This window comes from Monodelphis domestica, chromosome 3 (assembly GCF_027887165.1).
Source record: "Monodelphis domestica isolate mMonDom1 chromosome 3, mMonDom1.pri, whole genome shotgun sequence".
NCBI classification, from domain to species: domain Eukaryota; kingdom Metazoa; phylum Chordata; class Mammalia; order Didelphimorphia; family Didelphidae; genus Monodelphis; species Monodelphis domestica.
The window spans coordinates 187,895,704-187,922,452 of NC_077229.1; the positions used below are offsets into that span (position 1 = coordinate 187,895,704).

Genomic DNA, 26,749 nt, shown 5'->3' on the forward strand with positions numbered 1-26,749 from the left:
ACCTTCCTTGAGTCAGGAGTTCTAAGCTTGGGATTGCTAAATTTGGTTTATCTATCTATGTATCTATGTATCTATCTATCCATCCATCCATCCATCCATCTATCTCTTTATCTATCTATCTATGTACCTATATAATAAAAAATTATATATCTACATCTATCTATCTTAGATAGATATAAATATAACCCTTTCCTTGCATCTTAGAATCAACACCAAGTATTAGTCCCAAGGCAGAAGAGCAATCAGGGCTAAATAATTGGGGTTAAGTTGGTCAAGTGACTCATAGCTAGTAAGTGTCTGAGTTTAAATTTAAACCCAGGACCTCACATCTCTAGGTCTGGCTCTCTAACCACCAAGCCACATAGCTGCTCCTAAAAATATATATATTTTGATAACTTTTTTTCAATATAGTCAGCTTTCTTTATAATCTTATGGGGTTTTTTATTCAATGCATGTAAAAACATTTTTCTGAGGACTCCACAAAGGTCCTTCACACAAAAAGAGTTAAGAACATCTGCTTTAGGTCTTCTAATATTATTTGGGTAAGTATGTACCATTTTGTTGCCTATCTCTTACGCCTCTTTCTCTCTCAGTACATGATGGACCTGCCTCCTTTTCTGATCATACATTTTCAAAATTATTTTTATGCTGCTTTTTATGTCTTATCCTTTGCTATTCATGGGTGGCAGCCTAATTATGCCCATCATACATCTCTCCATTACCCTTTGGGTCACCCATAATTTTTATTCTTCAGAGATTATAGTGTTCCAAGATTCAGCCATACAGAAACACCTGGAGAATAATGCTGTTTAAAAAAATCTGTTTCCATGCCAAGAAGCAGCTTGGAGATACTGAAAATTATTTTTTTTGAATCCTTAATGTAATCCCCACCTGTTTGGTTCCTTCCAGTTCAGAAGCCAATTCATTATTTATCTGCGGTTTACCCCAAATATATGTTTATACTGATGGACTACCTCAATAGAATGTTGGTCCAACTGCATGTCATGCTATGAACAGCAAATATTCTTCAGTGGTTTTTTATTTGTTTCTTACCTGTGTGTATTTGTAGATGAACTACTTTTCAGTGGTTGTGGATCTCATTGTAAATGAGAATAAAAAAAATGGTGAGAGAAGAGGACTAGCACAGCATAAAATCATTTGAAAATTAGCATAGTAGAGATATTTCATCATCTATAGGCAATTGGTTTTCTATTTGGACCCTGGGCAGGATATCCACCATGAAAATGATGAGTACTCTTAGGAAGCAAATAAAAGGCAGCATATTATAACATATGACAAAAAGTACTGTGAAATCAGGAAAATCCAAGGTTGAATGCTAACTCAGATATATTCAATTTTTACATACCTTGACAAGACAGAGTCTTCAAATATAAAATGGGATAATAACAGCAAACACCTTTGTACTACTGAGAATCACATCAAAAAATTCCAAAGTATTTTATAAACTTTATAATGCTATCATTATTGGTATGTAACTGCTTTTTTGTGCATTACCTAATGTCAGTGGTCAAAGGACCATTTAATGCAGCTTTCTCTAGAGTTCAAAGTGCCAGTTTGCCACCACCAAATCTGGTTGAGAATTGCCACTGGATTACCACAATAGGCATCCCAAACTCATTGTTTTCCCAAAATCTAACCTTCTTCCAAACTTCCTCATTTCTATTGAGAATATGGTTATACTTCTAGTCACCAAAATGCATAATCTCAGTCATTATTTTCCCTCACCCTCTTCTTTCTATATCCAATAGATCACCAAGTTTGATCAATTCATTTTCCACAGTTTGCCATATAAACACTCAACATCTAACTCCATCTCTCATTGGTTTTCCCCTGAATGTTGGAACAGCCTCCTAATGGGACTCTTGATTCCAGTTTTTATACTTCCCAATCTACTTCCCAATCCAATCTTAGATTGCTTCAAAATCTATTGTTCATGTTAGTCTTTCCTAATCTGAATATTTTTCTTTATTTTTTTAAACCTTGACCTTCTGTCTTAGAATTGATACTGAGAATTGGTTTCAGGAAAGAAAAGTGGTAAGAGCTAAGCCATGGATGTTGGTCCAACTGCATGTTAAGTGATTTGTACAGTGTCACACAAATAGGAAGTGATTAAAAATCCAGATTTGAATCCAGAAGCTCCTATATCTAGGCCTGCTACTCTATCCATTGAGCTACCTAGCTTCCCCCTAATCTGATTTTTTAATGCTCATTTCCTACTCAAATAATCCTGCATATGATTATATAGTTATAAATCATTTTGCAAGCTCCTTGAGAGAACTGATGGATTTTTTTCTTCCCATCTTTGGAATACTACCTTGCATGTAGGATGTGCTTAATATAATGCTTGATGGATATCAAGGAATTTTATGGACCTTAATCTACCTTATTAAAACATAGCCATTCAGGCTACCTTTTTTTCTGCCAAGGCTGTGTTGTTCAGCAAAATGAGTGCAGGAGTTGGAGTCAGATAAGATCCTGTGTCCCAATACTGATTATACCACTTATTACTGGTATAACTTTGGGCAAATCACTAACTTCTCTGGGACCTCTAATTCCTAATCTGCAAAAGAGGGATATTATATCTGATGATCTTAAAAGTCCTTTTCAGTTTAAACTTTTGCTTCTATAATTAATTTTTTTTAGAAAAACTTACAATAAACCCAATTTGTTCCTTTTAATTGCTTTTTATGACTGAGAAGTTACTATCTGCTTTAGAAGACTTCTTGTTAAAGAAAGCCTATGCACTCCTTTCTCTCATTTTCATTGGGAAGATATTGTAGGATACTCTTATGAATTTATATGTTCCAATACTTTACTTTCTATAGTTCAATTTATTTTTATATTATATACTAGCCAAGCTTTGCTTATAATCATATTGATAATGTCATTGAGAACAGAGATAATGAAAACTCCACTGCAAGTTCACTGTGCCCCAAGTTTATAATCAAGTTAATTGCTCTATAATAAAGCTGGAAAATATATCAGAGGTCCATCTACTCCAACCTCTTCATTTTAAAAATGAGAAAATCCAGAAAAGGGGTTGACATGCACAGGATTCAAACTCAGATTTTATGACTCTAAGTTCCCCACCACATTAATTCAAAACTCTGGAGAGTGGTCATCAGTCAATCGACATACTTGATTTGACATTATTTTCCTGGGGAATCAATAAAACATAAAATCCCCACATCTCAGTGAGAATTGATTGTTATCATTGAATATTTCCTTTCTAGTTATTTAACAGAAAATATACAGAATCTTTATTTTCTATCCACTTGCACATCAAGATTCCCATATATAGCATCCAGGTTTTCAGGGCATGGTCACCAAAGTCAAAGGTGACTTTCTGTAACTACACAGTAAATTCTAGGGACACAATTTTCCCAGATGATGAGGCAATCATCAAGGCTGAAGATGTTTCAGATTTACTTCAACCAATATTTACTCCTTGAGTCAATGGATTTTTGTATCCATTTCAACAAGGATCAATATCAGCTGATTTCCCCAAAGTTTCAGAGGGGGTCTTTTCTCAAATTGAATCTTCACCTGTCTGACTTTCTTCACAAATTCTAAATCTCTGCTGCATGAAATTATGGCCTTGATTCCAAACTGGAGCCTGCTGCTGGAATAATATATTACCTCTTAAACAGATCACTAAGAATAGCATTACAAACACAATACAGAGAAAGACCATGTGCATAGAATTGTAACCTCTGGAAAATGAGATTTTAAACAAGTGCATTTGTGTTACTTCTTGAGAATTACACTTACTCTAATGTGACAAGGTCTACAGGGTATGATATCAGTCAAAATTAATTATTAAAGCTTACTATGTGTTGGGCACTATGCTAAGTGCTAGAAGTCCCCGCACTCAAGGAGTTCACATACTAATAGAAAACACAACCTTTAAAAAAGTAAACATATTAGATGGGGAAAGTGAGAGGCAGTGATGGCCCAATTTTCTGTATAAAATATCTATTATGTGACAGATATTATGCTAAATGCTTTTAAAATATTATCTCATTTGATCTTTACAAGAGTCCTAGGAGGAAGGTGCTATTATTATTCCCATTTACAGTTGAGCAAACTAAGACAGACAAATTAAGTGACTTACACAGGGTCAGAAAACCAGTAAGTTTCTGAGGCCAGATTTGAACTCACATATCAGATTTGATGTCCAGCTCTCTATTGTGCTATCTTGCTGGCTCTAAGATGATATGATATGAATGAGAATTAATAAGATGAATAAAAATGAATCTCAGAGAAAAGGTAATAAGTGCAGGGAGAAGAAAAACAGGAAAGGGCACCTAAAGGGAGTTTTGAGCTGAAACTTGAAGTCAGAAAAGCCTGGAAGACAAGGTGTAGAAGGGGAATATTCCAATGATATCGGACATCCAATAGAAAGACAAAGCTTGTGGAGATGGAATATCATATGTGAGAAAAAAACAAGTAAGCCATTGTCATTGGATCATAGAGTCTGTAGAGAGAAGTAAAGTATATGAAGATTAGAAAATTAGGAAGGGATCGGGTTGTAAAGGTCTTATGAAGACCAAATGAACAAATTATTATTTGATATTGAAAGAAGTAGGGAGCCAATTGAATTTATTAAGTAGAAGAATGAAATGATCATAACTATACTGTAAGAAAATCTCTTTGGCATCCAAGTTGAAAAGGGATTGAAATGAAGAGAGACAGATAATTTAAGGAAGCCAATCAAGAGGCTACTGCAATATGTCAGGCGTAAATTATTAAGGGCATGTGCTAGGTTGATAACTATGTGAATGGATGAGGATGTTATGAAAAAAGAAATGAGAATGTAACAACATATTGGATTTCAGCAGCAAGATAAGAAGTTAAGGCAGAAACTAAGATTATAAGGCTGGTCAACTGTCAAGCTACACAAAAAATAGGTTAAAGAAAATTAGAGAAAATAAAATCCTACAGCATTATTGTTATAAACCTATGGAAAGATACTGTAGGATTGTGTAACTATATAAAGGTGACCCTACAATTTCTAATATATTAATAATTATTTGACTTGACTTTATCCCAACCAACACTGAGACTGGGAAAGGAGTAAAAGGAAAGGTGGTGGCTATAGGAGGACAATGGTAGAAATTGCCATTGATAAGAAGAAATAGGAAGAGGTAAGTACAAAAAATCATGATGGAAGAATGAATGAATACAGTTATAAAACATTATTAAGGGCTTGGTATATATGTTTCAGGAATTATCCTGTATTGGAGATATAAATATAGCAAGCAATGGCATCCTTGCCCTCAAGAAACTTACATGTTAACTAAAAAAAGGGTTTATTTATATACAAATATATATAAAATATAGAGAGAGAGAATGTATGTATATATACACATATATAAAAATATATACTCTCCACACATGTATATATGTACATACATGAGTGGGTATATTTGTGCCTATTTACACATATATAGCCACTTATATATACATATTCATATACATATGCCTATACATACATATATATATATATATATATATATATACATTTGTATATGGAGAATGTAGCACACTGGGAATAGTGTTTTGGACAGGGAAAGTCAGAGGAAATTATGGTTAGTGTTACTGAGCAATTGGTGAACATATACTTTACAGAAATTATTTTTATTTGGCTATTGTTCTCATATATAGAGTTGGAATTGAGCTAGAGGAAAAGTAGACAGTAAGAGAGGAAGGGCAAAGGTATATGTAACATAACATAGAAATGACCAGTAAGTAATGAAGTGGGCTTGATTCTATGTAAGATAAGGTGAAGGCTAGTCAGAATCCCCAGGGATACTCATAAGATGAATTTAGTAGGAAATGGGAGAAAATACATGAACACACAAAATCTGGATTTGAATTGCTACTTGTCTACTCAATAGGTTTATGACTTTGGGTATCACTTATTTAATTACTCCAAAAGTCAGTTTCCTCTTTTATAAAGTCAGGATGATGATTGTTCCATGCTCTACCTCAAACAATTCCTATGAGGACCAAAGGAGACAAAATATGTAAAACACTTTGAAAATCATGAAATGCAGTTTGGGAAAAAGATGTTCAATTTGGTTTCAAAATATCAGAGCTCAAAACTTAGCTCTGCTAAGAACTATTTATATGACCTTGGATAATGCATTAAAAGTCATCTGACAAAAAGAAAGAAATGTATTAGTTGAATCCTAACTTCATTTCCTAGTCTAAAGCTCTTATTCTAGATGTTACATAGATATGAGCAATAAAAAATGGAAAAGACAAAGATTCAATATCTCCACAAATGTCAGGAGGAAAATCTCAAAGGGAATCTGGTGGTAAATAGTGAAAGTAAGTAGCCACATTCATAGCATTATCAACATCATATAAATGAGAGAACTTTCACAAAGGAAAAAAATTTTAAAGTATCTATGCCTATTCCTTGGTATTATATGCTTGTGAGAATCCATATTTTTTCTGTATCCTTGAATTTTCACATTCTAAGGTTTTGCCTTGTTATTATGGATCTCAATATTATAAACAAACTAAAACTATCAATAAGCACATGAAAAAGTGTTCTAAATCTCTTATAATCAGAGAAATGCAAATCAAAACAACTCTGAGGTATCACCTCACACCTAGCAGATTGGCTAACATGACAGCTATGGAAAGTAATGAATGCTGGAGGGGATGTGCCAAAATTGGGACATTAATGCATTGCTGGTGGAGTTGTAAATTAACCCAACCATTCTGGAGGGCAATTTGGAACTATGCCCAAAAGGCATTAAAGACTGCCTGCCCTTTGATCCAGCCATAGCACTGCTGGATTTGTACCCCAAAGAGATCATAAGGAAAAAGACTTGTACAAGAATATTCATAGCTGTGCTGTTTGTGGTGTCAAAAATGTGGGGGGAAATGAGGGGCTGCCTTTTGATTGGGGAATGGCTGAACAAATTGTGGTATATGTTGGTGATGGAACACTATTGTGCTCAAAGAAATAATGAACTGGAGGAATTCCATGTAAACTGGAATGACCTCCAGGAAGTGATGCAGAGTGAGAGGAGCAAACCAAGGAGAACATTGTAGAGACTGATACACTGTGGTACAATCAAATGTAATGGACTTCTCTACTAGCAGAAATGCAATGACCCAGGAAAATTCTGAGGGACTTATGAAAAAGAATGCTATCCACATCCAGAGGAAGAACTATGGGAACAGAAACACAGAAGATAAACATTTCCTTGATCACATGAATCAATGGGAATATGATTGGGGATGTAGACTCTAAATGATCACTGTATTGCAAATATTAATAATATGGAAATAGGAGGGAAAGAACATGAATCATGTAACCATGGGAAAATATTCTAAATTAATTAATTTAATAAATTTAAAAATTTTTTAATTAAATATTATATACAAACTAATAGGAATACTTTTTTGGAGAGAGAATATCTACTTACCCATATCTTTCTATTTCATATAACTGATCTTTATAGGAGGAATTACATGGTGATGAAGTGAAATTGGCTAACAACAAAACTGGTACCCAGAAGGTTGCACCATCTTAACACCTATATATGGCACTGTTCTCTTTTGATTCTCTTCTTTGTCATGTTTAAATTCCTCTTCAAATAAAATAATATTTGTAAAACACTTAGCACAGTGATTGACACTACTAGGCACTTAATAAAGCTTATTCAATTCCCTTCCCTTTCTTTTCAATCTGTCTTATTGATTCTTCATCCATCTTCCATCTCTATAAGTCAACCAAGCTTGTAACTTCAGCATCATCTTGGATTCTATTCTCCGCCTTTCCCCATATCCAAATAGTCACCAAGTTCCAAGGATTCTCCCTTCATAATAATTCGCACATTTTATTTTGTCTTCCCTTACATGACCACTACCCTGGTTTGGGCCCTCATTATCTCTTGCCAGAATTATTATAATTATCTCTTTAATGGTCTTCCTGTTTCTCACATCCTCATTGCTACCAGGATAAAATACATGCTCTTCAGCTTGGCATTAAAGGAAGGACTTCAATAACCTGAATGCGAACTACTTTTCCAGACTTTTTCACATTACTTCCCTCTCATGGACTTGATACTCCAGCCCTACTGGCTTAATGCTTATTCGCCAAATTCAGAATTCCAACTACCATTTCTGTGTATCCATAAAAGCTATGCCACATAGCTGGATTAAACTTTTTTTTTTCTTCACCATTCAGAAACCTAATCTTCCTTCAAGATTCTATCTCCTACACAGAGTCTTCTTTAATAAACCCATCTGTTAATATGTTCTTACCTCTTCATATGAATTTACTTATACAAATATATGCTATCCCTTCAGTACATTATAAATTCTTTAAGTTTCATTTTTATCTTTGTGTTTCTGTTCCAACTATAATGCATTATGATGGAATTGAGAATACCTGCCCTAGAGAAAAGGGGCTTGCAGGGAGATGAATGTAGTTAAATATTTGAGGAGAATTTTAAGAGAAAAGGACTGAACTTTCTCTGATTGGCATAAAGGGAAAAGTTAGGATTTGTGTATTAAGTTGAAAGAAGTTAAGTCTCAACTTGATGCCAAGAAAATATCCTTAACAATTAGCAACATACAGAAATTAAATGGGTCAATTAAAACTGAACTGGAGGAGGCCCTTATATTAGAGGTTTTCAGTCAAAGGCTGGATGGCCACTGCTGATTATGCTACAGAGGAAATTCTTTTTCAGACATGGTTTGGACTAGATGACTATTTGGGTCCCTTCCAAATCTGAGTCTCTATGATTCTGCATCTTCTGGAAAAAGCAGAATGGAGCATTACCATTTTTGTAGATCATAGATACTAATAATATTTTTCTTCTTTCATCTCTTCTATTAAGCCTTTTCCCGAATACACAGTTACTGGTGCTCCCTAACTCAATTTTATTATAGTATATTTATTTATTATATAATTGAATATATTCCAGTAAAATATTAACTCTTTGAGGGTAGGAGAATGTTCTAGGGTTTTTTTTTTGCGTTCCCAAAAATTTGTTGCAGTTTTTTCATATAGAAAGCAACATTGACAGCTAATATTTATATAGTGCTTTATCATTTGCAAAATATTTTACATGTTAACTCATCTACGCCTCATAACTCTAGAGTTACTGTAATTATTAGCCCCATTTTATAAGTTAGGAAACTGAGGCTAAAAGAGAGGTAGTGATTTGTTCATAATTAGATAGCTAGTAAGTTTTTGAGACAATATTGTAACTTAAGTTTTCCTGAATTCAAGTTAATAATGCCTGAGTCCTTCCCAGAGTGCTTTCTCTTTTCTTAGTTCAACATCAAGATGGTATATTGCCTGGACTTAACCAATATAATTGTTCCTGTAGTCATAAGATCAAAGAAAGAGAAGATATCCAAAATGAAGGCCCTCTTTTCTTTTAATAATACTCACAGAATTCACCCAAATACTTTAATGCCTTGGACATTTTCATAAGCAGGTTAAGGTTCTGGCCCATATGTTATAGGAAAAATGTTCTTCAGGCAAAATTTGACTTTCTATCCTATATTCATGCAGGCATATAAGAACAAGTAAAATAAACTATATATTCTAGTTCAAAGGAAGGAAACTTGATATCAGAGGAATCACTAGGTCTTATTAGAATAGAGTTCATGACTGTAAAATGTTGCTGAGATTTATTAGGGAATTATATTCATCTATAAACAAGGTGGAGATTGTGGTGGAGAGCATTTGGAAAATTACTAAAAGAAATAGAAACAAATAGTTGTCAAATAACTATAGACCATCTAAAGAAAAAAAGGAGACAGATAAGAAGTTGAAGAAACAGACTTTCAAAAAACTGGAATAGAGTTTTTTGTTATTTCTCTGTTTCTCTCTCTCAGAAAGCAGAGCAGATAATATTAAGTTGTCTTAATGATCATTTTTAGCTTTTAAAATGTGGAGGAACCAATGAGGTAAACATTTTTACTCAACCTGATTTTTCCCAATAAGGAGGAACTGGTTATTGGAATAAAAATGATGGAAACATTTCAGGGGATATGAGAAAAATAATGAACACACCAACTTAGGTTATGTAATTGAGGAGAAAAAATTAGTCACAAACTGATATGTATCATAGGTTTTTCATGAGTAGATTTCAAAGACTAATTGAGAAGAAAGATAATATCCTATTGGCTAAAATTTTAGAGGGAAAATCAGTCAAGAAGGAGGAGAATTCTCAAAAATGAAATTCTGAACTCAGTTTTGATGAGGAATTAGAAGGGAAAGCTATCTAAATAAACTGATGTGAACATTTTTTATAATGGGGTAGGGGGCTGGCCCGCAGCCCCTCCCACGAAAGGAAAGATAGAAGGTTGGCCTTGAGAAAAGGATTGAAGCCAAGGAGATGGATAAGAAAGCAGGCACACACGCAATATTTATATATCAAGCTCCAGAGAATAAGCTCAGCTACTTAGCCTTCACTGGGACCTGAACCAGTTAAGTAGCTATAAACTAACATACGGGAGTGAGCAATGAACATGGAGATTAGCTGAGAGAAAAGCCAGGATCCCTTACAGCCATGGCTGCAGGTACCAATCAGTCTGGCTTGAGGAGAGGAGATCAAGAAAGAAATCACTGGTTCCTTAGAGCTGGTACTCTAAGCAGGAACCACTTGAGGATAAGAGATTGAGGAGGAAAGGTCTTTCAGGAAGAGAGAAAGAGATAGAGAGGAAGTTAAAGTTAAGCTTGGCCAGAGGCCAAGCTCCAAGAAAGACAGAGACAGGTGAGGGGTGATAAGGTAAAGAGAGCTGGCTCTCTGTGGAGCTCCTATTTATTATTATTGAGATACAAATGTACACAATGCATATTGATGAGTACATAGTGGATTGCCATTGGGTAATTGTAAATTATGACAAGGTATAGGTGTGGTTTGTCTCAGCCAGGTGAGCACAAAGACACCTAATTTCGCGCCTAAAGCTGGGGAACACTGGGATCAAGGGTCAAAGGCTTTACTTGCCATGCGCAGGACTGAGCATGCGCTCTCCTAAGGCAATCTTTACATTTTAACTATTTCCCTTGTGCATAGATAGGTGTGGACTGCTACATTTTTGAAACCTATTAATACATTTAGATTTTAAAGTCTACATAATGAGGAAGCAAATGCATGTACTGATAGATAATTTTAAAGATACAGCATGATCCTATGAGCATTGTGTCATTGTTGTGAAAGTTCAGATAAATTAGAGGCTGGCAAGATAGGTAAAAGGAACAAAAGGAAATGTTTAAAGCATATTGGATAAAAAGCAAGAGAATCCAAGGAAGGATAAGATCATGATTCAAAAAGGAAGTGACTTTATTGGAAGTTATCATTGGAAGACAGAAAGAAGTCTGAGGCATAAGACTTCAATTTTTCTACTACTTTCTTCACTAGAAAATCCTAATCTGATTTTCCAAAGATGGAGGTGACATAGGATTTCGGCAAATTTTATTGTCTTTATTATTATGTTCAAGCAGCATATTAAGTTCCAGGGATACAAAAAGAAAAGCAAAAAGTCTCTTCTCCCAAGGAGTTCACAGACTAATATATATATATATATATATATATATATATATATATATATATATATATATATATATATATATATATAAAGCTCCCGCTGCAAGTCAGATGTAAAGATTCCATGGTGTGTAGGGTATAGCAGGAAAGCAAATGATAGTTCACCCTATTTAATATAACTTCTATTAAGTAATTCATATTCTATTAAGAAAATCTCATTGGTTTCTGCTATTGAACCATTTCATGATATCAAGAATTTGTGGGTGGGAACTTTCTGTTCTAGATATATCTCAGTAGCTATGACTAGTAAAGAAGTGATGGGTTATAACATGAAAAGGAAGTTATAGCTTATGACTTCATTAATTAGGGTTTAATTAAGGCCAGAGAGGAGAGTGGTGTTTCTATTTCCCAGGTTCTTAGGTTTACCTGACCATTATTAACAGTTGATAAGTGATTGGTGTTGGAGAATTACAGGAGAGGTCATGGGCCCCTTCTTCACAGAAATTACTTCCTTGGATTATTGTTATAAGGTTGAACCTGGCAAAATGGATCACTGTCTGAGAGGCGTTGCTGTTCTCAACCCTCTTATAATCAGGAATTTGAACACTCTATATTAGGATCCGAGGAAAGGAGGGGATCAACTGGATTGTCCTTCATGGCAGTTTCCACTACCTCCTGTCTCTCCCTCAGAAAGCCTTGCTGCTTCAGCTAGGTTGGCTTATCTCTTCCATTAGTGGAACTTGGACAGTAGTTGATGTTGGTGGTAAGGATGTTGGGTCTCATAGAGGTTGTTCTTCTCAATTGTTACTGCAAGATCTGAGCAGAAAACATACCTTCTGGAATGTTCTGCCAATTTGTAAAACTTTATAGTCCAAGCAATAAACTACAACTTATAAGGTGCTGTCCAGCAGCCCTTATAAGAAAGGAAAGATAGTTGATTATCCCTTGAGGGAAGAGCTACTAATCGCTTAGAGCTAGTGCTCTAAGGAGCTAGTGCTCTAAGCACCGATCAGGCTTGAGGGTAGGAGGTTAAGAAGGAAAGGTCTTTACAAAGATTAAAGAAATTCCATGAGAAAAGCTGTTCTTTGCCAGAGGCCAAGATCCAGGTAGGAGAGGGACAAGTGAAAGAGATAATAAGGGCCGCCTCTCTGTGAGCTGCTCATATTTATTGACATTGTGATGTAAAGGTACATAATACATATTAATGAAGACACAGTGGATTGCCATTGATTCAGGTGTAAATTACAACAAGGCAGAGGCTTGGATTTCCTCAGCCAGGTGAGCACAAAAAAACCTGAGTTCGTGCCTAAACCTTAGGAATGCTGGGATCAAAGGTCAATGCCTTTCTTGCCATGGGCAGGACTGAGTATGCGCTTTCCTAAAAGGATCCTTACAGATTGATCATCGTCTTTGTGTATACACATGGGTGGACTGTTACACAACTGATTTTTGTTGGCCAGACTAGCAAAATACTAGGAAACTAATCAGTAGCCTGACTACTTGGTGATGATTGCTTTATCCCTGATAATACATAAAAGAGAAAGGAAGGAAGGAAGGAAGGAAGGAAGGAAGGAAGGAAGGAAGGAAGGAAGGAAGGAAGGAAGGAAGGAAGGAAGGAAGGAAGGAAGGAAGGAAGGAAGGAAGGAAGGAAGGAAGGAAGGAAGGAAGGAAGGAAGGAAGGAAGGAAGGAAGGAAGGAAGGAAGGAAGGAAGGAAGGAAGGAAGGAAGGAAGGAAGGAAGGAAGGAAGGAAGGAAGGGAAGGAGGGAGGGAGGGAGGGAGGGAGGGAGGGAGGGAGGGAGAAAAGGAAGGGAAGGAGGGAGGGAGGGAGGGAGGGAGGGAGGGAGGAAAAGAAGGGAAGGAGGGAGGGAGGGAGGGAGGAAGGGAGGAAGGGAGGGAGGGCGGGAAGGAGGGAGGGAAGGAGGGAGGGAGGGAAGGAAGGAGGGAGGGAAGGAGGGAGGGAGAGGGGGGAAGGAACTCTTAGTTCCTTGTAGTCTCCTTCCATGTCAGAAATATTTGGAAAAGAGAGAAGGAAAAGGCCAAGAGGGTGGTATGACTGCATTTTTAAAACTATCTCAACTTTAAGTGATATTGTAAATGTGAGATCCTTGTCCACTGACTAGCAGGCAGATCTACTGTTACAGGAACTGAATCATATACATCTTGGTATTCTCAAATTAAATGGAACCAGAAGTCACAAGAAAATCACAGCTAAATGAAATGGTTCTTTCTTTGTAGAGAGGCAAATAAGGATTTGGAGGAAATGGATTTATTGATTGTGTGACCAAGGGCAACAAGAAAGATTATTTCATGGAACATTTGTTTATGTCATGCTGAAAAGCTTATATTTGCAAAAAAAATCACCATGAAAAGAGCTGCAAATTGGTATAGATGATGGATTAGATAGATTTTATGAAGAATTTGATAAGAAAGACCCTCCAAATATTGTTAATATACTTTAAAGCTGGATAAAATCACTTAAGAGGTATAAACAAAGAGGGTGAGACAGGGAAAATATATCAATCTGGTTCAGCAGTAAGAAACGAGAGAATTCAAGTCAATGTAGATCATACAGAAAGTTCATATTTTATCATGAATATTTGTTCAAGAAGAAAGTTGGAACAAGTCACTGGACAAAGTAAATATCAAATAACATCATTAACAATTAAATTGATTTGATTTTAATAGAGGGGAAATTACTGGCTGATGATGGAGGAGTCATTTCCATATTAGTTATCTCATATAGCCAAACCACAATTTGTTAGAGCAAAGATAAAAGTTGTTATCCAACTAGAAAAATAAAAATTAGATTGAAGCTATGACATGTTTTGGAAGAAACTCCAATCCAATCTAAATAAGTAGCTGATGCCAAAAAAGATATGAATAAAGGAAAATATATCAACAATATTATTACCATTTACTAAGGAAGTTTAAATGATATAGATCAATCATCATAATGAAAAGACCAAGAGAGGCTAGAAACCAGCAGAGCTAGAACACACTTGTTCTCTTGCCAAATGTAGATTTACAACTGCCAAGATCAACATTGTTTTAGAGTATAAACTCTTTTTTTTTTTTAAGATCTTAAAGATCTTATAAAAGATTGTTGTGGTTGTCTATGAGCAATATCATTTCACAAAAGTTAGAAGCAATGGTGGTAAAAATAAGTTTTAAAAAATCTTAGCAAGAAATAAACTAGCAGAAGTTATAACAAAAGCATTTAAGTATAAAATAGAAAGGAAGAGTACAAATAGATTTTTAAAAATTAATCTGGAAAACTTGACAGAAAAATTCTTCTTCTGAGGTATCTTTTTGTCTTGAGCACTGAATCAAATGAGTTGTTTTGTTTATCCTTCGAATTTTCTCTTTAGAAGGAAGAAGGTTCCCTGATGGTGGATCTATCTTAAACCATTGCCTCCTCAAGGAATCATATTTATCTTTGGAATACAATTACTAGGGAACCAACCCCCTTCCCCTGCTAGTCATTATAATAAAGGAATATATATATGAATATATATATATACATATATAAAATAAAAGAACTAGCCTATAATGATAAATCTATGATATGAAATGATAAATATAGGAAACTATTCTATCATGCCAGAAAAAGATTTTCATATGATCATGCTCTCACTGTGCACAGAACACCATGGCTGATATCTATGTTTTCTGTTCAGGGATTGAGTCTGGTATTGAAAGGAATGTGAACAATTATAGAAAATGCTTGATTATTCAGCATTACTATACAATAACATTCACAATAATTCTAAGACAAATAATCAAAAATCCCTGATCGGGAGACTTTTCTTCAAATGAATCATTATAAATAATCAGCTTAATTGTGATAATCATCTCAAAATGGTTCAGATTGCTCTAGCTCCTTCTCAGGTCTTTGCTGCAATAACTATAGCTTTATGTCAGTTATGTAAAATACAAATGTTGCTTGATATTGTCATTTGTAACAAAAAATCAATTTTTATTTCAGTTGAGTATAAGGAATTTGTCAACAAAATACTTATCCAAACTGCCACCAATAGTTAGTCACTGGCCTTTTTCAAAGGTCAAGCAGATAGCTAAAGATGCTAGTTGGAAAGCGACCAACAAGATGTTAGGTTTCCCCTGACTCAACATAATCACTCCATTTTCATAACAATTCAATTAAATTTCAACAATATTTATTAAATATTTACTATGTCCTAGCTACTAAGAATACAAAGATAAAAATTAAAATAAAAACTTTTCTCTAAAGGAGCTTAGATTTTAGAGCATAATGCAACATGTAAACAATTAAGTCTATATTTAGGGTAGAAAAGCAGTAGAGAAAAGGAGTATCAGGAAAGGTTTAAAACACAGATATACTTTGAGCTAATATTTGAAGGAAGTAAGGATTTTATAGTACATGTAGAGGTAAAAAGAAAAAAAATTGTGGGCATGTGGGCTAGTTTGGACATAACTGGAGAGGCAGGAGATGGTCTAGCAGTAGCAAGTATGCCCATTTGGTCGGAAAACATAGTGCCAGAAGGGCAGGAATTGGAAAACTAATGAATATATTAACTTGAATCCTACTTTGAAATCCTGCTTAAATATTGAAAGGCATTAGAAGTCATTGTGGGAAATCACTTTAAGTCAAACACAAGTATTATAGTCACTGAATTATAATCTCAGAATTCAATAGGACCACAAATTCATCTAGTCCAACTTATCACTCATAGCTTCTATCTGTACCACCAGATATATTCATGTAATTGTGAACAAGGCCTTAAACTTGTTATAAATCTGAATTTTTCATACATTAAATGAGGATAGGGATTTTTATATTATCTACTCTATGTGGTCATGAAGAAGGCTTTTTTTCTTATGGGTAAAATCCTAGCATTCTTAATGTTCTCATTAATTTTCCTTATATGTATATTGGTGCATTTATAATAATATATTATTTGCCTCTAAGATCTATATTCATACTCACATAAAGACTTATAAGACAAGCAAGATCATATTCTTGTTGCTTTTATGAATAGATAACTGATCATTTTTTAGTCAAAAAATGTAATCTTACACAGGTGCTTTAGAGATGAACTAAGATGGATTCTTGTTACTGTAATGAGATCATATGTTTTATAATATTTATATCATACCAGATTCACAATAAATGAGTGAACGTAGATTCGCAATCTTAATTAACCACCAGTACTTACTTTCCAGAGTAACATTACAAAAATAGAATCATATTCTAGAACCATCTTTTTGGGATTTTTTTTTCCTGCTGCACCCCTCACAAAGGCTCAGATGAATTGTAGCGATAAAAATTCAATTCAATATTGAATTCATTTCAATCCAATTAATTCAACAAGAATTTGTTAAGTGCTTACCATGCACACAGAACTGGAGAAATAAAGACAAGAAAAAACAGCCTCTGACTTCAGTAATTTTGCATTCTATTGACAGGAACAAAGGAAATTAAATTAAAAAATATATGAATAATTTCCAAATGCTCAGGCAAAGGTAGAGAGGCAGGAATAGGATGGGACTTCCTATAGAAGGTGGCAATGGTGATTCATAACAAGATAACTAAATTGGAGTCATTTTTTACCCACTAGTGTAACACGTGACAATCTTTCAAAAAGAGTTATCCTTTCCTAACTTCAAAGTTATATTAGCTATAGGGGGAAAGGTATTATCAGGTCAGAAGGCTCCATCATTTAATATTAAGGTTTTTGTGATTTTTGAGTTCCTGTAATTTAGTAAGATAAAAATTTTAGAGCAATGTTATTCTGGAGAAGTTTTGAAGCAATAAAATTTCTGGTAGAAAGTTTAGTATTTTCTGGTTGATTACTGCTATTCAACACAACAGGTATGTAAGGGCAGAGAAAGAAAGGAGAGAGTTGCAAAGAAATTACATGATTGAGCTTATTATTTCTTAGACTAAAGTGAATTCATTTCAGAATTTTATATTTTTTAAATGTTTCACTATGTTTGAATTTCTTCCATATCCATATAAAGGTATTTAATGGACAATTTCAACTTTGTAATGATGATTCATAGGAAAATATTCTATGAAATATTGAGCATTTTTTGGTTGGATTATTATGATGTAGTGCCATATCTTTTTTCCCTCCTCTCATTCTCAAAATTCAGGGATGGATTGGAAAAAACTTTCAGCTCCCAAGTCTTCCATTAAAAAAAAACTACCATTAATAAGTACAACAGAAAAATAGCCTATGGAAAAAAATAAAAGCACAAAGAAATAAGTTATCTGCAGCTATTGAGATGGATACAAAACACAAAACTCTAATTATTAGAGAGAGAATGAGGGGGAGGAGAAGATGAGAGGGGGAGGGAAGGGAAGGAAGGGAATAGGACAGGACAGGATAAAGGGAGTGTGGAAGAGAGAGAGAAAGTATGGGGAAGAAATGAGAGAAAAGGCAGAGAGAGGCAATTGAGGGTAAGAAGTTTTATTCCAATCATGGTAATTTTGTCATAAAAATCTCTAATAACAGTTTCCATTACTACACATTTATTTTCAAAAAATAATATTTTAAGTTTCTAGCATTTAAAGCACTATGCCTTAGTGCATAGTAGGTAATTGGATTAATATTTGTTTCCTTTCCTTCTCCTAAACAGAACAAAATGTGATGTTAGAACCAAGATTCTGTCCTTAAATTTTAGAGATTGGGCAAAATATCAAGGGGTTAAGGGAGACACACATATACACACTCACACATAGATTCATTCTCAAAAATATCACAAATAAATAGATTATTTTGTAATAATATTGAAAATTGTATTGTTTACAACATGCACAAAAAAGAGTCTATTTTGAAAAATAGCCTTGAAAAGAATTCGTAATACAAATTTTAAAAATTTTAGAGAAATATATTGATATAACTCAAATTAAAGCTTTAGTAAATTAGTTATGGTTTCTATCAAAGTAAATGGTCAACATTTTATCAAGTGTTTGATTTTATAATATGAAGAAAACTTTACATTTATTGGTTTTTATTTTAAAAATTATCTTTACTGTTAGTTATTTTTAACAGGAAGTCAAAAGACTATAAGTGAAAAACGAGCCTGTGGAGAGTTTTTCATAATATCCAACTGGGTCACATCATTACGTCATTTTTAAACAAAGACAAAAGACCAATAAACATAAGGAAACTATATTGTTTATTGAATTTTAAGAATTGAATAGAAAACCTTTGTCAGAAAAATATGTATCTTTAAAGGCTCTCCTTAAACAAGGTACTCTCATACATATATTAAACTTGCATAAACTCTGGGATAAATGTTACTTAGAAATAATTTTTCTTAAAGTAGTTGCTGAACCTTGACATTGAACATAGATTGAAGCAAATGATATAAATATTCAGTGCAAAGTCCAAAACAGAAGCAAAAACTGTCAATAAAGTCCTCCACATATTCCTATTTTAGAGAAGACATTCATTCATTCATTCACTTAATCAACAAGCATTTATTAAAGATTGACTGTATACAAAAACAAGGCGCTGTGGTAGTTAGTGAGAATACAATGATAATGACTAAATCTTCCCTTTCCTCAGGAATATCACATTCTATTGAAGGAATATGACACATTCATAAACTAACACATAAAAAGTGAACATTAAATAATTTCAGGAAATATGATTTAGAATATTAACAACAGGGGGGCCACATAGATGAGCACGAGACATCAAAGATAAGCCTTCAAAGTATCTAAGTTTCAAGAAATCAAAGTGAAGAGGGAGATGGTTTCAGGGACAGAGGGACAATAGAAAAACCACTGTAAAGGCAGAAAAGATGGAATTTTGTGTGCAAGAAAAAATAAAAATAAAAAATATCAATTTAGCAGGAATATAGGGTATTCGAGAAGAAGTGAAGTGAATTAAGTTTGGAAAGTGGCTGGATCCAAAATGTGAAAGGTTTTATGTGCCAAAAACAGATATAGTCAGGATCTACTGAAGCATAAGCAGAGGGATAACATAATCAGATCTGTGCATTTGAAAAATTGATTTGCTCACTGAGTCTGAATTTTGCCTTTGACTCCATGATTCTCAGTTTCAGTTTCCCCATCTTTAAAATGGCAGTCATGCCTATTTTACTCACTACATTATGTGGATCAAAAGTGACAATATATATATGGCAATTTCCAAACTTTGAAGCATGATACTAATGATATTTTTATTGTTACCAAACATAATGACTTACCTGTGTGAAGATGGGATTAACTCTCCCCTGCCCAGTTTTAGATTTAATCACCAGTAGCATATACACCCCACTTATCCTTAAATATGAGGAAGTCTGTGACCCAGGCCTGTTATAGTGAATAAATCAGAATCTTCTGACTGCCCCATGGGCAGTCCTAAGCAAAGCTATAGCTGCAATTGGTCCACATAAAGTGGAAGGAAGGCACAGGAAGTGACAAAAGGAAGGTCTTTAAAAGTGGCAAGAACTTCCTGTGACCAGCTCTTTTGCTTTGGAACTTGACCTTGAAAGAGATTTGGCTTAGGACCTCCAACTGCTCTTTGATTTTCCCTTAGAACTACCACATGGGTGAGTGAAAAAGGCTAACAGTCTTTCCTGACTTTTCTGGAGGTACTAACTTCCAGAAAGGCCCCTTGTCTTGAAGGAGGCCTCATGTTTGGAACCCTTATTTAATTTACCTCTGGGCACCTTTGCTGGAGCCTCTGAAGCCCTGCCTTGTTCCGCTGAACTGGAGTAAATATCTACCCTCTCTCATTTCCTTACTTTTACTCTTTCCCTCTATTTTATAAATAAATTGCTATAAAGTCATTCTAACTTGAGTAATAATTTCTGGTGACCACCCTCTTATAAATTTAGTCTAACCATTTAATTTTAACTCTTACACCACACAGTGGAGTATCACAGGCATCTCAAATGCAAAGTTAGGGGATATATACTTCTGTGAGACAAAGGAATGAAACTTAAGGGAAAACTCATTATATAGTCAACCTGGGGATCCCAATTTGGTAGTTAAAGACTCAAAAGGATCTGTGAATTCATCAATTAGAGATTTCATTCCAACAATGCAGATGACTCTTCATCTATCTATGCCTGCCTATTCTGTGTGACTCTCATTTATGTACTCCCCAAAATTCTCCATATTGAACCTGCCCAATATATTTGCTATTATAGGAAGCTTGAGGTGAGTAAAAGTTGTGTGTTATTTCCCAAAATAAATTTTCCCTACTCTCCTTCTTTTTTTCCACTCTTACTGTCTATCCATCTATACCATGTCTTACATATATACTATTAAATAAATTAATAAGTGGTACCATCAAATGCATAGTAAAGTCTGAGTAATAGATAGTCATTGTTCCTTTGGTCTGTCTTATGTAAATAAACAAGGCAAACACCTTTTTGAGTTATTTCAAATCTCTTAAGGAGGTCCTGCAACATCTTGGGTCTTGATTCAATCAACATGATAACATCAGTAAACAAAAGTATTTGAAAGATCTCACCCCTCAAAGGGAATTCTTTCTTAATCTTGGTAAAACTAAAACTGTAGTGTTTTTTTTTTATAAGTAGGCATCTCCCTATTTTATACCTAACCTGATACTTATAATAAAAACTTCACTAAAAAGGGTTATATCTATACTTCCAAGGAATATTGAATAATCCTAATATATGGATGGGAAACACTTGCCATAAAAGAGTCAGAAAGATAGTATTTCTACTGGATCAAATGTTTTGTGGTCATCAACCAAAGAGTCCAATGGGATTTTATATTCTCTACATTATTTATTCAAATGTGAAATGCTAAAGATGGAAGGGTACATTATTGAATATATTTCACAAAAGCCTTACCAAAACCATTTTCAAGGAAGTTTTCAATTCATTGTAAAGATTTTGTATAGATGGATGATTAGGCATCAGGGTTGGTAGTTTGTTTTTTTGGTGGTCTTTTTTTCAGGGGTTATCAATAAGGTAGGTCTGGGATTTTTTTTCATATCTTTGGTAGCTTCTTCTCCTTCGCCTATCTTAATCCTTCAATGCCTTCACAATTGTATTATCATTATTCCCATATATATCAATACAATCATTATGACCTGTTTCTGTGATGTTAATAGTGAAGTATAATGGTTCCATTGTCCTTCATTTTTTTTTAAAAACTCTTACCTTGTTGTGGAACCAAGTATTGGTTCCAAGGCAGAAGAGTGGTAAGGGCTAGGCAATGGGGGTCAAGTGACTTGCCCAAGGTCACACAGCTGAGGTTAGATTTAAATCTAGGACCTCCTGTCTCTAGGCCTGACTTTCAATCCACTGAGCAACCCAACTGCCCTCTCCATTGTCCTTCAAGTAGAAAAAAGGTTTCATGTAATAATTTTTCCAAATCTTTTTCTATTTTTTCAATTTGTGTCCTCTTTCCCTTAGAGCCAGATAAGTTGTACAGTAGATAAAAGACTGAACCTGGAGAAAGGAAGGTTTAAGTTCAAATCTCTCCTCAGAAATTAATTCTGGAAAAGTCAATTAGCCCCTATTGCTTCAGTTTTTTCAACTGTAAAAGGGGGTAATAATAGTACTTACTTCCAGAGGTTGTTGTGAGGGTCAAATAAGATATTCATTTTAAAGCTCTTGACACAATGCCTGGCACATAAGTATTTGATAAGTGTTTCTTTTTTTCCTTCCTCATATGCCCTTAAGATGATATTCCTTAGTCTCTCTTACTAAGCTTTCCATAGACTGCTTTTTCCTCTCTTGTTCTCTTTGCTTTATGAAATGAAACTCCCCATAATTGTTCATCATTCTTTTTCATAAGCTCTTACAGATGAGTTTATATTCTAACTCAACATTGGCAGTAATCCCTCCCCATTTGGAAAATAAGTCAAAATTTTGATGACTAAAGCAATTTCTGGGTTTTTTTTGTTTTTTTTTTTTTTGCCTACTATGTTATAGCATTTAATTTACTTTAGTTTAACTGTGGGATAAAGTTATTATAGTATTATTGATATCATTTCCATTTTCCAGTCCCCATTTTCCCTTTAAAAGCTTATTTAAATAATTCATGTTAAATCTTAATTGTAACATTTTTCTCATTACTTTTCTTCTTGTTTATTATAAATTCTGATCTTAACTCTGACAAGTTGATAGTCTGACTTAATACAGACAGCTGGTTCATGGATAACTTTCACATCTATAATAAATATTTTTCTTTCAAAATTCAACTAATTCTATTCTTTTTTAAGTTATTTGATGTTCACAATGTCAAGCTTTTCTGTATGTATCTCTCTGTCCTAACTTCTTCCCACCTCCACATTAAAGTCATCAAGGATAAGAATGGCATGTTGACTTGACTTGAAGAGTCTTATCAGTCTCTTCATAGACTTTCTCCACCACTTGGGTCCTAGCAACTGACAGTGCATAAACATATTGTTTTCATAAGGATCTATTTTATCAACATTTATCAGTAATTCTGCATTATGTGATAACCAAATGTACCATGAAATGATGATTCTCGTAGCTTCAAGACATATAATAAAACTTACTTTATCAATTCATTTGTTTCTCCCAAAATGCCTCCTTCTTTCTTCTGAGTTATTTACCAGAAGAATATCAAGACATATATAATTAAGCTCCTCTATCAATACATATAATAATTGATGAATAGATAAAGGCCTCACATTTAGTATAGCAATAGTCAAAATTTGTTGACCATCTAAAAATAATGTGATTCTTAGTATCCTCTTCAACTTCTTCCACCACTCTGCCACCATCTTTGTAGTAATAGAAGAACAACACAAAAGACTAAGGATCATTTCTTTTGTATTTTTCATTATTTGACAAAGGTATGGCCAAAAATATTTAATTATCAGATGGCCAACCCACTGGACTTATGCCCTTTCATTAGGAAGGGTAGTGTTTAAGGTTGAGAGAAGAATATTTTCCTACCTTCTGGTTATAATATACATCTTTGCATGATGATTGTACCTGCCAAAAATTTCCACTGGCATAGCCTGTCACCTGCACACCACACTGAGGCATGGGGAGATAGAACTTTTGGGGAAGTTGGTATAATAGCTCAAAATAAATTTCAATCCATTTTCAAGCATTATGAACTCAATAAAGTGATGTAATTGAAAGGTTTGGTTTTTTTTTTCCTTTTGGCATTCTTAAATTTTGGGAACAATGTAAGCCATGTCCTTAGAATAATTTTTGTTTCTCTTGTAAAAAAAAATCTTGCTCTTGGTAAGAGATTTATTTTTCATCTTTCCATCAACTTGTTTTCCATATTTTATAAGAGTTAATATGCTAATAAATATTATGTTATGGAGTGGAAAAAATGCTAGATCTTAAGTAAATCATTTCTTCTCTCTAGACCTCAATTTCTTCTTAGAATGAAGGATTTAGACTTGACTCAATAATTTATTCAAATTTTAATTTTTAAAAAAATCCTAATTGGCCTTTAAATGCATATATCAGACTTTAAAGCAAAGGGGAAATAGTAATTTTCTTTTATCATTGGAAAATTCATCATTCTGCCCTTCAGATTCACCACCATCTAATTTTCTTTGTTGGAAGTACCTCAAAAAATGTTGCAATCTCTTCAAAATCATGAAACATAGTTTGTAGTTCAAGAGACTTGAAATACTTGAAAAGTAATGCTTTCTTATAAAATAATTCCTTGAAAAATATTTTCATTCAGAAAGTAAAATCCTCATTCACTCTCATGCCTAAAGTAAAAAACACAAAATTAAATACAGAAAGGCATTTTAAAAAGCCATCTCAACTCTTCTCCTGCTCATGCACAAGTGTATCATAGCAGGTCTTATAGAAAAGGGGCAGATGGAAAAGAGAAAAGTAGTACAAGTCTAATCTAGGCTGAGGTTAAATGGAAGAGAGGTCAATGGTGGAAGGAAGCTAGTTTGATCTTCATAATGAGGTATTCTAAAATATGTTGCTATAAGAATACAAAGAGAAACAGAACAAGAAGAGAAATAGGTCCTTTACCTTAAGAATTAGCATAGGAGTTATACCATGTTGCTCTCAGGCCATTTGGTCTTATATGTATCTGAATAGGTATTCCCTTTACAATTTACTTAATAAATGTCCATCAAGACTTTTTTTCTTGAAGATTTCTAGGAGAGCAATTCCACTTTGGAATAGCTCCAGTTATCAGAAAGTTTTTCCTTATATCAAGCTGAATTCTGTATCCGTGCAACTTTAACCTGTTACTCTTAATATTTACAACTTATTACACATTTTATTTGTAAAATTAGTCTAATCTGTCTTCTACATATTGTCCTTTAAATACTCAAAGACAGCTCCTATATCTTGTCCAAGTTTCCTATTCTAAGTCCTTAACAGATCTTAATATGGTGTTAGATAACTAAGAATTAATCAATAAAATAAATGATTAATGTAGAGTATTTCTTGGGAATGCTGATATTATTTAGGAATTTCCATTTTCTGCTTTGAACATAAAGTATTGGGGCAGCTGGGTGGCTCATTGGACTGAAAGCTAGGTCTAGAGACAGGAGGTCCTGGGTTAAAATCTGGCCTTAGACACTCCCAGTTGTATGACTTAAGTCACTTTACCTCCATTGTCTAGCCCTTATCACTCTTCTGCCTTAGAACCAATATGCATTATTTATTCTAAGATGGAAGATAAGGGTTTTAAAAATAAATAAACTATTTACTTCACATTTCCCCTGTTAAAGAATGGGGAAAGAGAGGAAAAACATGCTTTATCAGTTATAATAATACACACACACACACACACACATATATATATATAGCTCACATAGGCCACAGATGAGTATAAGAAGGTAACCATAATAGATCTTGAGTAAGCCTAGCTTATTTCTGTATCAAAGATCCATATGGTATATTGACTAGAAAGCCAAGATTAAACAAGGAAGATCTGGCTATTTGGTTCACTTGGGGAGCATCCTGACTGTCTGAGCCTGTGTAAGTCACTTCACCTCTTAACTTTCCAGTCAACTCCCTAAGACTCTTTAGATAAGATACTGATTTACATTGATGGGGAGTGTACTCACCTAGAAAGTTCCCCATACATTTGAAATCACAACAAATAAACAAGGAAGTAATGGGTTCCTTATTCCTGGTATTCTTCAAGAGGAAATGGATTGACCACTAATTTAGAATGTTACAAAAAGTATTAGTCAAGTAGAGATTGAACTAGATAACCTTGGCAATCCCTTACAACTCTGAGATTTTATGATAAACCTATTATGCCATAAGAAATGATGAAAAAGATGATTTTAAAAATCTAGAAAGACTTTATAAAGTGACATAAAGTGATCAGAACCAGAACATGGTGCACAGTAAACAGCAATGTTATACAATGATCAACTGCAAGAATCCAGAACTATTTCAAAGAACTCATGACAAAAAGAGTTGTCCACTGCCATAAAAGGGATTGAATCAAGACTGGAGCATACCATTCTTCAATTTATTTCTCCCATGAATTTTTCTCTGATATAAGCAATAGGTGTCTTCCTTCACAATATGACACACTTAGAAGTATGTATTGTATGATAGCATATGTACAACCTATAGCATATTACCTGCTATCTTGGGGAGGGGAAAGGGAGGTAGAAAAGAGAGAATGTAGATTGAAAATTGTCAGAATGCAATTATTAAAAATTATATTAAGATGTAATCTTTAAAAAAATTTTAAATTTTAAAAACAGTGATTTTATGATTAACTCTTATTTATGGGTCTGTACCACCACTGTTAATCAATAAGCATTTATTAATCACCTTCTATGTGCCAGATGTTATATTAAACTATGAGAATACACAAGCAAAAAGCAAAAAACAACAATAATCCATGCTCCTGAGGAGATCTGAAGAGACAACATGCAAACAACTATATAACAAGCAATATTTTGGCAAAACAGATTAGAGATAATACTTGAGAAAAGGTACTACTATTGAAATAAATTCAAGAAAAGCTTCTTGTAGAAGTGAGGAATTTAGCTAAGACCTTACAAGACATACATACATACACACATATATGCATACTACAATGTAGGTATCAAAACTATTACAAATCTCATTTTTAATATTTTTAAAGGAAATTTGAGAGGTCAGGGGACTTGCTTAAATCACTCTATTAGTAAGGAGCACAATAAGATAATAATTGATATCTCCTGACTTTCAAGTCCAATCTTCTTTCCATTATACTGTGCTGCCTTTCTGTGTACAATACCACAAA

The 26,749-nt window shown here is 34.0% G+C and overlaps 1 protein-coding gene across 7 annotated transcripts in view; it reads right to left on the reverse strand.

Annotated features, from left to right (window-relative positions):
- The window catches only part of CNBD1 (cyclic nucleotide binding domain containing 1), a 634,668-nt gene that overhangs the window by 402,908 nt on the left and 205,011 nt on the right, over positions 1-26,749 (reverse strand). The window lies entirely within an intron of this gene.